This window comes from Mauremys mutica, unplaced genomic scaffold (assembly GCF_020497125.1).
Source record: "Mauremys mutica isolate MM-2020 ecotype Southern unplaced genomic scaffold, ASM2049712v1 Super-Scaffold_100089, whole genome shotgun sequence".
NCBI lineage: Eukaryota > Metazoa > Chordata > Testudines > Geoemydidae > Mauremys > Mauremys mutica.
Genome location: NW_025423261.1, coordinates 952,457 through 968,227, shown reverse-complemented (window position 1 = coordinate 968,227; position 15,771 = coordinate 952,457). Strand labels below are relative to the sequence as shown.

General features: G+C 59.7%; 1 non-coding gene across 1 annotated transcript; it reads left to right on the top strand.

The window, feature by feature from the left end:
• Positions 1 to 12,441: 12,441 nt before the first annotated feature.
• TRNAK-UUU lies at positions 12,442 to 12,514 on the top strand. Its single transcript has one exon. It is a non-coding gene; the product is annotated as a tRNA-Lys (tRNA).
• The last annotated feature ends 3,257 nt before the right edge of the window (positions 12,515 to 15,771 follow it).

Here is a 15,771-nt window from a genome sequence, read left to right as displayed (position 1 = left end):
AACACCCAGGGACACTGAGTCCCACCCCCTGTGCATGCAAACCACTGGAAAACACAGAAAACCCCAAGAAACCCCCCCACTTCGTCACATCTCTCCCCCCTTCATGGCTGAATGGAGCAGGGTCACTTAGCCAGTGACCTGGGGAAGTTCAGGGCCCCCACGCCATGATAAAGCATCCACTATAACATTGGCCTCCCCCTCACATGAACCACCTCCATGTCGTACCCCTGGAGAAGCAGGCTCCATCTCAGCAGCTTGGCATTATCCTCTTTCATTTGATGTAGCCACGTCAGGGGCGAATGGTCCGTGTACACGGTGAATCGCTGCCCAAATAGATACGGCTGCAGTTTTTTGAGGACCCACACCATGGCCAGGCCTCCCTTCTCTATGGCCGCATAGTGCTGCTCCCGGGGCAGCAGCTTCTTGCTCAGGTACTCAATGGGGTGTCTCTCCCCCTTAGTGTCAGTTTGCATCAGCACCGCCCCCAGCCCGGTGTCCGAGGCGTCAGTGAACACCAGGAAGGTTTGTTAAAATCCGGGTTTACCAGCACCGGGCCCTGGATAAGTGCCCCCTTCAGCGCACAGAGAGGCCTCTGGCACTGCTCCAGCCAGACCACCTTGTCCAGCTTCCCCTTCCTACATAGCTCTGTGAGGGGAGCTGCCAGGGAGCTAAAGTGGGGCACAAACCTCCGGTAGTACCCCGCCATCCCAATGAGAGCCTGGACCTGCTTCTTAGTCTGGGGAGCGGCCAGTCCTGGATCGCCTCCACCTTGGCCGGCTCCGGCTTCAGGTGGCCGCCTCCCACCTTGTGGCCCAGGTATGAAACCTCCGCCATCCCCACCTTGCACTTTTCAGCTTTTATGGTCAGTCCTGCCGCCTGGAGGCAACCAGCACCCTCTTCACCTGGGACACATGTTCCTCCCAGGTCTGGCTAAAGACTCACATATCGACAATATATGCCAGAGCAAAGGGGGATGGAGGACTTTGCTCTGGCATCATGGTGATGGCATTGAGCTTCCGATAGTCCACACAAAACTGGATCGACCCGTTCTTCTTGGGGACCAGCTCCACCGGTGAGGCCCAGGGGCTGGCGGACGGCTGGATCACCCCTAAAGCCAGCATATCCCCGACCTCTCTCTCCAGGTCCTGGGCTGTTTTCCCAGTGACCCTGAATGGGGAACACCTGATGGGAGGGTTGGTTCCTGTCTCCACCCGGTGGACAGCCAGGTTCGTGAGCCCAGGCCGATTGGAGAACAGCTGCTGGTGTGAATGCAGCTCCTCTCTGGTCTCTGCCTGCTGGGCAGGGGTTAGCTGGTCAGAGAGGGGGATTGATTTCAGCGGGGGGGTTAGCCCCAGCCTCAGGGAGGAGTCCCACCAGGGGATCCTCGCCCTTCTCCTCCCACTGCCCACACCCAGCCAGCACCAACTTCTCCCTGTCCCAGTACGGCTTCAGCCTGTTGTCATGATACACCCGGTGGCTGTGTGCCCGGCTGGACAGTTCCACTACATAGCTCACCTCGTTTACCTGTCTGATGACCTTGAAGGGGCCGTCCCAGGCAGCTTGTTCTTCCTCACGGGGATGAGGCGCATCACCTGGTCCCTGGTAGCATGGGAGCGGGCCTGGGCTGAGCGGTCGTACCAGACCTGCTTCCTCTGGGCCCTGGCTAGCTTTCCCCTGGCCAAGCCCATGAGCTCCACGAGCCTTTCCCAGAAAGCCAGGACATGCTTCATCACTGATTCCCCGTTGGGAGAGGCCTTTCCCTCCCACTTGGCCCTCATCAAGTCCAGGGGTCCCCTCACCTTCCTCTCATACAGCAACTCGAATGGGGAGACCCCTGTGGATTCCTGGGGCACTTCCCTATATGCGAACAGCAGGTGGGGTAAATACTTGTCCCAGTCCTGCGGATGCTGGTCCATAAAGGTTTTCAGCATCCTCTTAGGGTCCCACTGAATCTCTCCACCAGCCCGTTGGACTGAGGGTGGTAGGCTGAGGCCCAGGTGTGTCGGACCCCACACTTCTCCCACAAGCACTGGAGCAGGGTTCACATGACGTTAGACCCCTGGAATGTAAGGACCTCCTTGGGGAACCCCACTCTGCTGAAGAGTCAGCAGGGCGTCTGCCACAGTGTGTGCCTTGATAGACGACAAGGCCACCGCCTCGGGGCAGCGTGTAGCGAAATCCACTACCACCAGGATGTATTTCTTCCTTGCCCAGGTCACCCTGCTGAGGGGCCCCACTATGTCCACGGCCACCTTCTGGGAAGGCTCCTCTATGATGGGCAAAGGTCTCAGTGGTGCTTTACCTTTGTCCCGGGCCTTCCCCACCCTCTGGCAGGGGTCACAGGACCTGCAATACTGTCGGACAGCGTCACAGACCCCAGGCCAGTCAAAGTGCTGCAGCAGACTTTGCCTGGTGCACCGGATGCCCTGATGCCCTGACAGGGGAATATCGTGGGCCAAGTACAACAGTCTGCGGCGGCACCTCCGGGGAACCACCAACTGCCTCCCACCTGTCCAAGGTTCAGTTTGCCCTGAACCAGCCCATTCCCGGTACAGGAATCCCTTCCCCCACAGGAATTGCTCCCGGCGGGCCTCCCCCTGGGACCCTGCCCCGCCGTGGCCCACCAGGGCCCTCAGTTTCTCCAAGGAGGGATCCACCTGCAGCTCCGTTTGGAATTCAGCAGTTGGGTTTGAGGATACAGCCCTGGCTGGCGGTGCCTCAGTTTCCCCACCCTGAGACGGAGGTGCCGGCCCAGCCCTGTCGAGCTCTACCCTCAGCGCTTCGCCCCCCCCCCCCCCCCCGTCGGGAGGTCCCACGACCCTCACTGGCTCTGGCTCCGGGTAAGGACCAGGGTGCTCTGAGTGCCATCCGGCCAGTTCTCCAAGTCATTACCCATTAGCACCTCAGTAGGCAGGTGATTGTGCACCCCGACCTCTTTGGGTCCCTCCTTAGCCCCCCATTTCAGGTGTATCCTTGCTACAGGCATCTTGGCGGGGGCCTGAACACTCCCCTCAGGGTCATGTAGGCATCGGGCACTAGCTGGTCTGGGTCCACCACCTTGGACTGCACCAGCATCACCTCCGCGCCCGTGTCCCGGAATCCCTGGACATGCCTTCCCCCCACCTCAATGGGGATGATGTGGCGATTGTCCCCGGGGCCTGTCCCACGCTCACCCGGCGGATGGAGTACGGCCGCTCTGGACCTGGGGCCCTGCCTTCCCCTGCTGGCCTGGCCTGGCGGTCCTCTCCCCCTGGCACAGCCCTCTCGACTGCGGCCCCCTGGCCCGGCAGTGCCCCCTCTTGGTGGGCTTCCACCCAGTTAACACCCCTCGGGTTCTGCTTGGCCGCCATTTCCTTCATCTTCAGGCACTGGGCCACCTTGTGCCCCTTTTGGCCACAGTAATTACATTTCAGGTCCCTCAAGTCCCATGCGGGGGGTCGGCCCACCCCGGTGTTCCTGGCAACCCCTGAGCTGGACTTCCTGGAGTCCCACCTTGGAGAGGTCTCTGGGTGACTCCCCTTCTGAGCCCCCGATGTGGGTCTCCCTCCTGCCCCTGATCTGCTGTCCACAAGCTCATCTGCCAGTGACCCCGCCTCATGGAGCCGCACCTCTCTGAGCCTTAGCACGTCTGTCTCTCACCATGTGCCCCCTCAGGGAGTCCCCTTGCTCTGGACCCCCTGGGCCTCCTCACCCCCGAAGGGGTTGATGCCCCCCCCGGCCCTGTTCTCTAGCCCGGAGTGACTCTCAGCCAGTGTAACACAGGAGGGTTTATTGAGAGTTGAACACTGCCAGGGCTGGCTCTAGACCCCAGCGCGCCAAGCGTGCGCGTGGGGCGGCATTTTCCCGGGAGGGCGGCAGGTGGGTCCAGTGGAGCTTCCGCAGTCATAACTGCGGGAGGTCCACCGGAGCCGCGGACCAGCTGCAAGCGGTCCCTTGGAGGCGCGGGACCGGCGCCCGGCAGTGCGCCCCCTGCAGCGTGCTGGCCTGCTTGGGGCGGCCGAATTCATAGAGCCGCCCCTGAACACAGCACAGGAAACTCTCAGGGCCTCAGGCCTGGCCTCACAATAACAGCACATCCCAGTCCCCCTGCAGCCAGGTGGGCTCTGCCTGCTTCCCCTCGCCAGCCCCAAGCCCCCCTGCTTCCCAGCTGGGCCTCCGATATCCCCGGCCCAAAGCCCCACCTCTGTCCATTGTCTTTTCTCCAGGTAAACAGGGTTGCCTGGGCCTCCTCTCCTCTCCGCCCTCCTCTGGCTGGAACAGGTTGGTCAGGGGGTTCTCTCTCTGCAGCCCATTGTCCTCCCACTGGCCAGAACTGGCTGTGACTCCTGAGCTGGGTCTCCGGGTCACCAGTCGCTGTGGTCTCCATCAGCCGGGGTCCCGAGACCCTCTACGGTCCTCTGTACCAACAAACTCCCTCTCCCCTCACCTCATTAAACCAGTAACACCCGGGGACATTGAGTTCCACCCTCTGTGCATGCAAAGGACTGGAAAACACAGAAAACGCAAGGAACCCCGACACTTCGTCACAAGGGGCACCGTCAGAGCTGAAAGAGAGCCCAGGGGGCTGTGGGTCAGGAGTTAGGGGCACCAGAAGAGCTGTGAGGCTGGAGGTCAGGACTGGGCTAGCAGGGGCTGCGGGTCGGGAGTGAGGGGCACCAGCAGAGCTGTGAGGCTGGAGATCAGGACTGGGATAGCAGGGACTGCGGGTCGGGACTGAGGGGCACTGTCACAGCTCAAGGGAGCCCAGGGGGCTGCGGGTCGGGAGTGAGGGGCACCAGCAGAGCTGTGGGGCTGGAGGGAAGCACTGGGATAGCAGGGGCTGCGAGTCGGGAGTGCGGGACACCGTCAGAGCTGGAGGGAGCCAAGGGGGCTGGGGGTCAGGAGTGAGGGGCATCAGCAGAGCTGTGAGGCTGGAGGTCAGGACTGGGATAGCAAGAGCTGCAGGTCGGGAGTGAGGGGCACCAGCAGAGCTGTGGGTCTGGAGGGCAGGACTGGGATAGCAGGGGCTGCGGGTCGGGAGTGAGGGGCACCAGCAGAGCTGTGGGTCTGGAGGGCAGGACTGGGATAGCAGGGGCTGCGGGTCGGGAGTGAGGGGCACCGTCAGAGAAGTGAGGCTGGAGGGCAGGACTGGGATAGCAGGGGCTGCAAGTCAGGAGTGAGGGGCACCAGCAGAGCTGTGAGTCTGGAGGGGAGGACTGGGATAGCAGGGGCTGCGAGTCCGGAGTGAGGGGCACCAGCAGAGGTGTGGGTCTGGAGGTCAGGACTGGGATAGTAGGGGCTGCGGGTTGAGAGTGAGGGGCACCAGCAGAGTTGTAAGGCTGGAGATCAGGACTGGGATAGCAGGGGCTGCGGGTCAGGAGTGAGGGGCACCAGCAGAGCTGTGAATCTGGAGGTCAGGACTGGGATAGCAGGGGCTGCGGGTCAGGAGTGAGGGGCACCAGCAGAGCTGGGGGGAACCCAGAGGGCTGAGGGAGTGAGGGGCACTGTCAGAGCTAGGGGAAGCCCGAGGGCTGCAGGTCGGGAGTGAGGGGCACCAGCAGAGCTGTGGGGCTGGAGGTCAGCACTGCGATACCAGGGGCTGCGGGTTGGGAGTGAGGGGCACCGGCAGAGCTATGGGGCTGGAGGTCAGCACTGGGATACCATCCAGCCTGATGGTAAGATGCCCAGCTGAGCCCATGGCCAGTACGTCCTGCTCCACCCACGGCCGGGCTGGGAGTCAGGACTCCTGGTTCTTCTCCCCAGCTGTGGCAGGGCAGTGCAGGCTAGTGGTTAGAGTGGGGGTTGGGAGCCAGGGTATCCGGGTCCCACCGCTGGCTCTGGGAAGGGAGTGGGGGCCAGTCTTGTGCACCCCCTGGCTTGAAGTGGTTTCCATGCTGTGCAGGGTTTACAGGTTTGTTCACTGGCTCTCAGCACCTCTCACTATACAAATTGTCCCAGTGCCGCGGGGTCTAGTGGTTAGAGCCGGGGAGGCCGGGAGCCAGGCAGGGGCGGTGGGTATAAGGGGCCCGGGGAGGCACCTGGCCTGTGCTCCACCCAGAGGCCCTGCTCCCACTCGTCCTCTCCCCCGCAAGGCCCCATCCTCACTTCGCCCTTTCCCAAGCTCCATCCGGCCACATGGGACTGCGGGGGGAGAGGCCGGGGGTGCAAACGGCAGAGAGGCAGGCGGGGGGGGGCCTTGGGGTGGGGGCAAAGAGGCACAAGTGGCAGGGCCTGGGGGAAGAGACGTGAGAGGTGGGCGGGGGGGGTCAGGGGAGTGGAACAAAGGGGTCCTGAGGGGGGCGTGTGGGCGGGGCTGAAGGGGCGTGTGGGCGGGGCTGAAGGGGGAGTGTGGGCGGGGCTGAAGGGGCGTGTGGGTGGGCTGGAGGGGGCGTGTGGGCGGGGCTTTGGCAGGAGGAGGCTGAGTGGCACCAGGCCTGGGGGCAGGGCCACAGTCCGGGCCCGCCCAGCCTCCCCAAGTGGAGGAGTCCCAAGCTGCCCATGGAGCCAGGACTCCTGGGTTCTGTTCCTGGCTCTCCCACAGACTCCCAGTCTGAGCTGGTGCAGCCCATCTCGCCCTCCCTGGTGCCTCAGTTTCCCCCGTGTGAGACGGGTCCCAGTGTGAACGGCTGCAGCGCCGTGGAGAATCTCCTCCCTTCTCCTGGCGGCTCCTTGGTAGCCCTGGGGAAGCAGCCAACTGCTGCAGCCCCTGGCTCCCGTCTGGGCAGCCCGGGGTGGGGGCGGGATCTGGGCCATGGGAAGCAGGAATCCCCCCTTCCCCCACCCCACCCTGGGGACATGGGGGGAGGCTGGTGCTGCGGGGGCAGGGAGTCCTGCAGCCCTCGCAGGGGAGAAGGGGCAGGTTCCCGGCTTGGCTGCTGATGGGGGCGGGGTGGGGGGCACTGCTGGACTGGGGGCTCCTCCCTGCGGGGTGGAGATGGAGCACGGCCTGCTGGGAGCGGACGTCTCCTCTGGATGGGGGAGGGTGACACTGGCCAAATTGTGGGAGCCCCTGTCGTCCCCCCCCCCAGACAAGGGAGGGGCCTCTCAGCCTTGCCGGCTCGTCTCTCTTTCACCAGGATCGGCCCAGCACCTGGCCTGGCCCAGCCCCCCCTTCCTCAGCGCCAGCAGCTGCCCATTGTGGGGAGTGGAGCAGCTGGGGGGTGGGGGCCTCTCAAGCCCCCCGGGGAGCAGGGCCGGGGCACTGGGGGGCAGAGGCTGCGATGGGGGGAGGTGGGTTGGAGAGATGTCGGGGGGTGAAGCTGGGACTCAGGGGGGGAATGGGGCAGGCTGCAGGGAGGAAGTGTGGGGGGGCCACCGGAGGGGAGCTGGGGGGCTGGGAAGCTGCGGGGGGGACACAGCCGGGGGGGTAGTGGTGACACCGCAGGGGGGGCTGCTCAAGAGGCAGTGGGCTGGGGGGCAGGGCGGGAGCTCGGACAGGGGTGGGGGGGTCAGGCTATTGCAGGTCTCCCTGTGAATGGCACCAGACTGCAGGGAACCCCACGGCCGGCAGCCCCCCTTCTGGGGGGTCTGGTCAGTGCAGCCCCCCCCGCTGCACCCTGCTGGGGGCTCTGGTCACTGCAGCCCCCCCCCCGCTGCACCCTGCTGGGGGGTCTGGTCAGTGCAGACCCCCCCCGCTGCACCCTGCTGGGGGGTCTAGTCACTGCAGCCCCCCCCCCGCCCGATGCACCCTGCTGGGGGCTCTGGTCACTGCAGCCCCCCCCGCTGCACCCTGCTGGGGGCTCTGGTCACTGCAGCCCCCCCCCCCGATGCACACTGCTGGGGGCTCTGGTCACTGCATCCCCCCCCCCGCTGCACACTGCTGGGGGCTCTGGTCACTGCAGCCCCCCCCCGATGCACCCTGCTGGGGGCTCTGGTCACTCCAGCCCCCCCCCCCGCCTGCACACTGCTGAGGGCTCTGGTCACTGCAGCCCCCCCCCGCCCGATGCACCCTGCTGCGGGCTCTGGTCACTGCAGCCCCCCCCCGCTGCCCCCTGCTGGGGGCTTTGGTCACTGCAGCCCCCCCCGATGCACACTGCTGGGGGGTCTGGTCACTGCAGCCCCCCCCCGATGCACACTGCTGGGGGCTCTGGTCACTGCAGCCCCCCCCGATGCACACTGCTGGGGGGTCTGGTCACTGCAGCCCCCCCCCCGATGCACCCTGCTGGGGGCTCAGGTCACTGCAGCCCCCCCCCCCGCTGCCCCCTGCTGGGGGCACTGGTCCCTGCAGCCCCCCCCCCCGATGCACCCTGCTGGGGGCTCTGGTCACTCCAGCCCCCCCCCCCGATGCACCCTGCTGGGGGCTCTGGTCACTGCAGCCCCCCCCCCGATGCACCCTGCTGGGGGCTCTGGTCACTGCAGCCCCCCCCCGATGCACCCTGCTGGGGGATCTGGTCACTGCAGCCCCCAACCTCACACTGGAACTGAATTTGTCTCTTTTCACCTTCCAGCCACTGGGTCTTGTTATGCCTTTCTCTCCTAGATTCAAGAGCCCTTTAATACCCAATCTATTCTCTCCATGAAGGCCCTTCAACACTTCAATGAAGTCACCTTTCAATCTTCTTTTGATAAGCGAAACAGGTTGAGCTCACTAGAAGGCATTTTTCTCCATCCCTCAGAACATTTATTGGCTCTTTGGTCATCAGACTCCTGAACTGTAGCTGGATGTGGCTCTTGTTCTTCTGCACAACACAGCTCCTGGAGAAGAGGGATCTTCAAATGTACATTCCTATGATACCTTTGTTTAATTGATGAAAACATAAACTAGACAGAGGATTGGAACTGATTTCAGCTGATGGACAGCTTTGCTAGGTTTTTGTGCATTTGGACAGTGAAATGTTGAGTGTTTACATTCATATCAAGCACCCCCGTATAGTGGAGCTCCTGAACATAATGAAGAATGGAAATGAAAATGTTTTCCTTTTTTAAAAAAAAAGAAAGAAGGTTATAAGAGAACACTGGGGCTTGAATCAAGGATCACTTGATCTACCATCAAGCACTGTACCACTAAGCTATACCCCCATGACCATGGACTCATGATCTCCAAGACTTTGAAGGACAGACCCTGTTTCCTCGAGATCCTTTGCCATTCCCAGACCAGAAGTGGTTTTAAAAATGGGGTTTGATTAAACTTCTTAAATGTGGTGAACACCACAGCTTGCGCACCCACCGATATAGCTTCTCCCACTGACATAGCTGCCACCTCTTGGGGAAGTGGATTAACTGCACCCACATGAAAACTCTCTCCCCTCAGCACAGAGCAGTGGTTCTCAAGCTGTGGGTCAGGACCCCAAAGTGGGTCATAACCCTGTTTTAATGGGGTCACCAAGGCTGGCATTAGACTTGTTGGTGCCTGGGGCTGAAGCCAAAAGTCTGAGCTCCACCACCCAGGGCTGAATGCCTCAAGCTCTGGTTTTGCCCTTCCCCAACTGGATAAGAGGGCACAGTGTGAAATGTTTGGGGACCACTGTTTTAGGGTGACGTTCTCAATCACTTCTATGAAGTCCAATGAAAGCTATTCCTCACCCACCTACCCCTCCATCAGGACGGACTAGGTATGTTCTGCTGCCCTTCACTCATGCAGGAAGGATAACAACATTTCATTCCACTCAATCCTAAAGTGATTTGTAACCTGCCACCAGCCAAAACTGGTCATTTTGGGAAAGTGGCCCCATCATGCTGCATAGCTAGGCAGAGTAGGTGTGTCTGTGCAAACACGGTCTGTTCCTGAATTCTTTCCCCCAGATCCTCACTAGATGTGAAGGGGGAGCTCATTCAGCCTCTGCTTCCGCTTAGTATTTAAAAACTCCTTATTGTCCCTATCTCTGCTGACATTAGATTTCTCCTCCTGTCTTTTCTTTGATAGTTCTGATGAGGTGGCTTAGTGGTTAAGGTGATGGACTGCTAATCCATTGTGCTCTGCACGCATGGGTACAAATCGCATCCTCATGGGATGCATTTAGTCATTACTCCTCCTTTGTAGACAACCATGTCCCCGTTTGGTATGATGTTGCTTCTTGCAAACAAAAACCTTCTCAGAAACTCAGAACTCTCTTGCTTTAAATAAAATGTCTAAATCCCAGATTTCTTAAAAAAAGAAAAATTCTCTAGTCCTGTATTTCTTAATTTATATCTCAAAAGGTAACATCCTCGTCATCTCCTCCAATCACCCTGGGACCTGCCCAAATTATTAAAATACCCTCAACCCGAGCAAGGCCAGAGCAGTGAACCAGAGCTAGTGTCTAGGCCAAGCTGTTCTGAAGGAGGCAACTCAAACATTTTCTCCCTGCTTCCCTTGGCAAGGTCTGACTGGGAAAAAAAAATTCCCCAAACTGAAAAACCAGTACTAATCTGTTTGGGGACTTTGGTTTGAAAGTATTATTGTTATTATTCTCTTCTGAATCAGTTCAGTTGAGACTTTGTCCTCCAGGTGTGTTTCCAGCTAAAACCATATTGAGGGTACTGGACCACTGACCTATCAGCTCTTAACACCCAAACTTTCAGTAACTCTATTATCAGTGCCTGCGAGTGTAATTTAAACCATAGGTTCATCTAGCTCTGAATCTTGTCTTCTGACAGTAGCCAATACCAGGTGCTCCAAAAGCCAGTCTTTAAGGTACCACCGGGAGTTGAACCCAGGATCTCTTGTTTACAAAACAGGTCCTTTAACCAGCCAAGCCATGGTACCTGCTCTTACTTATGTAAGCAGAGTCAGGATGAGATCTACCCTGACATCTGGTGGTACATTATGAGGAGTGGGCAAAGGAATTTTAGGAATGTGCATTTGCATTGGTAAACCCACTCCACTTAGCATAACACACAGCAGCATGGGATGGTTATTTTCACACTGTGGAATCCCCAATTTCTTTGTTATTGGGGCAGGAAGGAAAAAAAAGGGCTGTTACCTTAATTATGTGAATGAGGAACTATGAGACTGCTTTATGACAGAAATGACTCAACCTACATTAAATAGTACTTGCTAGACAAGGGACATGGGTTCCAAAACCCAGTGAAGGGAGAGAGGCTGGGAACTGGTGTGTGTACCTGATGGTATGTGCCCCTTTTGAGGGCCTGGAACACCGATTGTACATCCTTCTTTATCCACTGTTAAAAAGCAGAGTTAATTTTGAATCCTTTAGGAGTCCATCTGGAGGCTGCTGACCTGAATTCACGTTAGGCCATGGTGGCACTGGTGCTTCTCTACTACAAGTTGAAACCACTAAGAGCTGAAATCACTAAAAGAGCTAAGCTTACTGAGCTGAGATCACTGAGTGGGGGAGCCTGAAGATCAATTGCTAAGCAGCTGGCAGAGTGGAGCAGTCTGCAGCACGTTGGCGCAGCCCGTGGAACAGTAAGCAGTGTGGCGCAGTTCGCGGGGATGGCTGATGCGGTTCACGGGTTGGCTGGAGGAGCGGCACAGCTGGTGGAGTGGAGCCAGTCGTGGTGAAGGCTGCAGCAGAACTCCACGGAGAAGCAGGGCAGTCGGCCCTGGCCCATGTAAGGTGTCCCTTAACACCCTGTGTGTGCCCCCACCATTTCCACCCAGGCTGGGGGGGGGGGGTAAAACTCTGCAGATAAACTTTTGAACTCTGGGGTGGCACTGACCAGAGACAGAGACTCTTGGGTTGTTGGACTTTGGGGTGATTGGACGTAAGACTCTAAGGGGGAAAGGACAGTGCCAAATGTGCTTGGAGGTGGGTTTTTTTGCTTATGGTGTGTGTATAGTCCTGGTTGTGGTGTCTCTCCAACGTGATGCCGCATTGTTTCCCTCCTTTATTAAAAGGATTTTGCTACACTCGGACTCTGTGCTTGCGAGTGGGGAAGTATTGCCTCCTAGAGGCGCCTGGGGGGGGGTGGTAGGTAATTGTCCCAGGTCACTGGGTGGGGGGCTCGAGCCGGTTTTGCATTATGTTATTGAAACGGATCCCCTGGATACTGAACCCGGCCCTTGTTGCTGCCAGCTCAGAGGGGCAGAAGGGTTACACTTGTCTGGGACCAACCTTTTCACCTGGTATAGCCCTTGTTCCAGCTCAGGTGGTAGCTAGTGCAACGTCACAGCAGGGAAAGGGTTTTACTGCGGCACTTGGGAGCAGTTGAGTTTCATGTTCAGGCTGTGGTATGAGTTCCTTCAGGTTTCTCGTAAGCACACAGGGACCTTAGCGGGTACTCTCGATACAGGAATGGCCCAGACATGATAAAGTGATGTAGTTTGCATTTTCCTTTTTTATTTTTGTATTTCCAATGACATTTGTGTTTGTGATTTTGTTTTGCTTTGTATAACTGTGTTTTCTCCTGGATTTGTTATTTAACTAAAAAAAGAATAAGGCCTCAGGGCACTGGATGGAGGAGCAGGCTGGGGCTAGGACTGCTAAGAGAGCCAGAGTAGCAGGTTTTCTGTACTGTTTCCTGCTCTCATTTTCTTGATTAGTTTCTCTTCTGCATGGAATTTGCTTCTGTCAAACATGAGCCTGGCTAGCTCAGTTGGTAGAGCATCAGGCTTTTAATCTGAGGGTCCAGGGTTCAAGTCCCTGGTCAGGTGAAAAGTAACCTCTCCCTGTTGGATATTTCCCCCAGAACTGATGAAGGCATCTCTCCAGGACATTATTTGAATCACTTTTTTCCCCCAGGAATTCACCTTTCACTAGGAAGGGCCATGTACTGCCTGGGACTGAAGGGGAAACTTCCTCACATGCCCACTGGCCTTTCCCAGTCTGGATTAAGAAAGGCCTCTGGGAGGTGCAGCAAACTGCTGCATGACAACTTGGTGAGCAAAGGCAGGGCTGCCCACACAGGGTCATACACACCAGAGCTCAGCAGAGGTCTGGGGGTTCCCTATTGGTCCCATGGTGTAAGGGCAGCACTTGGGACTTTGAATCCTGCAATCTGAGCTGAAGTCTCGGTGGGATCTGAGGACAATTCCTGTGCCACAAACCCTGCTGGGTCTTCCAAGGCTCTGTCTTGCTCTCTCCAATGCCATGAATGCCTGTCTTTTACCCGCTAGCTGTTGTGACTTGAGCACAAGAGGGGATGTTTGATCCAGAAGCCTGGCCGTGCCTGGAGTCCTGTAGGTAGGGATACGAGCTCCATTTCCTGTGAGTCCTGAAGCTGGGCTGCAGCCTGGCCTAGCAGGCAGCCCTGTTGGTTCACCTACTGGCCCAAAGTCACTTGGGCGGTGTTGGTCTTTCCCCAGGGATGCTGAAGGGCCTAAGGGAGGGAGGCTCAATACTCCCCCCCATCAGTCAGGGCGGAAGAGGAGGGCTGCAAGAGTGGGCAGGTTGATGGTTGGGCCTTCTAGCGTTCCATTGGGGACGAGGTGGGGAACGCGAACTGGGAGAAATGGTTGCTGGCCTGTGAGGAGTGGCTCAGCCAGTGGCGTAAGTGGACCTTGTCATTACCTACAAGGTTGTCATGCTCAAGACCCATCTGTGGGGAATTTCCTCAGCCAGGTATTTCCCCCTGCTCCACGAGTGCTGCTGAGACCGAACACGATGGCCTTCCACTTCTTGTGGGGCCATAGGACGTCCCTACCTAGTCAGGAGAACTGTGGCTTTTCTGCCGTATTAGAAGCGGGGTTGGTCCTGGTGGGCTTTGAAGCCTTTTACGGTTCTACTGTTTTGTTTTTCAATTTTCAGTGGTGGCTCAGCTGGAGAGCAGGTCAAAGCCCAAAGCCCTGCCCCCGCCCCCCTCGCTCCACCCTTCCCCCAAAGCCCTGCCCCCCCGCTGTGCCCTTCCCCAAAGCCCTGCCCCTGCCAAACCCCTTTCCCCAAAGCCCTGCCCCTGCCCCCCCTTCCCCCGAGGTCCTGCCCCCGCCCCACCCCGCCCCTCCCCCAAAGCCCTGCTCCTGCCCCCCCTCACTCTGCCCTTTCCCCAAAGACCTGCTCCCACCCCCCGAGGTCCTGCCCTCACGCTGCCCCTAACCCCGAGGTCCCCTCTCACATCGCCTGTTCCCCCTAATCCCTGCCCCTTTCCCTGAAGTCCTGCCCCGCCCCGTCCCTTCCTCCAAGGCACCACCCTCCCATTGCCCCTTTTCCCCAGCACCCCACCCTCACTCTGCCCCTTCCCCCGACTCCCCACTCCCACATTGCCCCCCCAATACACCCCTCCCCTGCACCCTTTCCCCAAGGACCCACCCCCACATGGCCCCTTCCCCCGAGTTCCCACCCTTGAGCTTCCCTTTCTCCTCGAGACCCCGCCCCTGCACCGCCCCTTCCCCCCTGGAACCGCATGCCTGCACCACCCCTTCCGCCTGAGACCCCGCCCCTGCACCGCCCCTTCCCCTGGGACCCCGCCCCTGCACCGCCCATTCCCCCTTGGAACTGCATGCCTGCACCACCCCTTCCCCCTGAGACCCCGCCCTGCCCCTTCCCCCTTGGAACCGCATGCCTGCACCACCCCTTCCCCCTGAGACCCCGACCCTGCACCGCCCCATCCCCCTGGGACTCTGCCCCTGCACCGCCCCTTCCTCCCTGAGACCCCCACCCTGCACCGCGCCTTCCCCCCTGGGACCCCGCCCCTGCACCGCCCCTTCCCCCTGAGACCCCGCCCCTTCCCCCTGAGACCCCGCCCCTGCACCACCCCTTCCCCCTGGGGCACCGCCCCTTCCCCCTGAGACCCCGCCCCTGCACCGCCCCTTCCCCCCTGGGACCCCGCCCCTGCACCGCCCATTCACCTGGGACCCTGCCCTCACATTGCCCCTAGACTCCGCCCCTGCAGCACCTGTTCCCTCTAATCCCTGCCCCTGCATCGCCCCTTCCCCCGAGACCCCACCCACATGCTTTCCCTTTGCCCCGAGACCCTGCCCTCACAGCACCTCTTCCCCCAAGTCCCCAGTGCCACACTGCCCATTTCCCCCTGAGTCCCCGCCCCCACACTGCCCCTATGACCCCACCCCTGCACCACCCATTCACCCGAGACCCCGCCCTCACATTGCCCTGAGACCCCGCCCTCCCACTGCTCCTTCTCCTGAGACCCCGCCCTTGCACCACCCACTAATAGGCCAGACCCCGGCGGGGGAGGGGGAGAAACATGCTGTGCTCTGCCACAGACTTCCCGAGTGTCCTTGGGCACATCACTCAGCCTCTCTTCTCCCGTCCAGGAAATGGGGCTGGTGGCGCTTCCCGCCCTCGCACAAGCTGGGACGAGAACTACCCTGTGAATTAGGAAGATGCTCCCAGTCCCCCTGCTCCCACCTCTAGACCCACCTCTGCTCCCAGAGCCAGGAATAGAATCCAGAGGTCCTAGCACCCAGCCCCCTCCCTGTTCTGACCACTGACCCCCACTCCCCTTTTATGCTCACTGCCTTTTCTATCCACCCACCCCACCTGTCCATCCCTTTGCTGCAGGTTTCTGGGGTGTCACCCCTGCTCTGCACTCCCCCAGTGCAGCCACAGGCCTTTCTTCCCCCAACCACACATCCTCTCCCCCTCATGCTGGATCATCTGCTTGGCCCCCTGCCCCCTCTCGGGGTGCGCTGTGCGGCGTGGCTGGGGATTGTGCAATGGCCCAGCACCAGGCAACGCAGAACGTAAACCACAGGCCCTGCCCCACCCCACCGGAGCTGCCCTCCAGGTGCATTTGAGCCCAGCACCTTGCATCTGTGCTCTCCTGCCCCACGAGGGGTGAGCTGCAGTCCCCACCATGCTCTGCAGCAGAGAGAAGAGTCAAGCCAACCAGCCCATTTAGGATGGGGGAATCAACACCCTTTTTTCTGCACAGCCACTGACCATCAGCGGGATTCCTCCTCCCTCCTGTGCCTCAGTGCAACTAAATCTCCGCACCTAGACAGCCGGTCCGTCC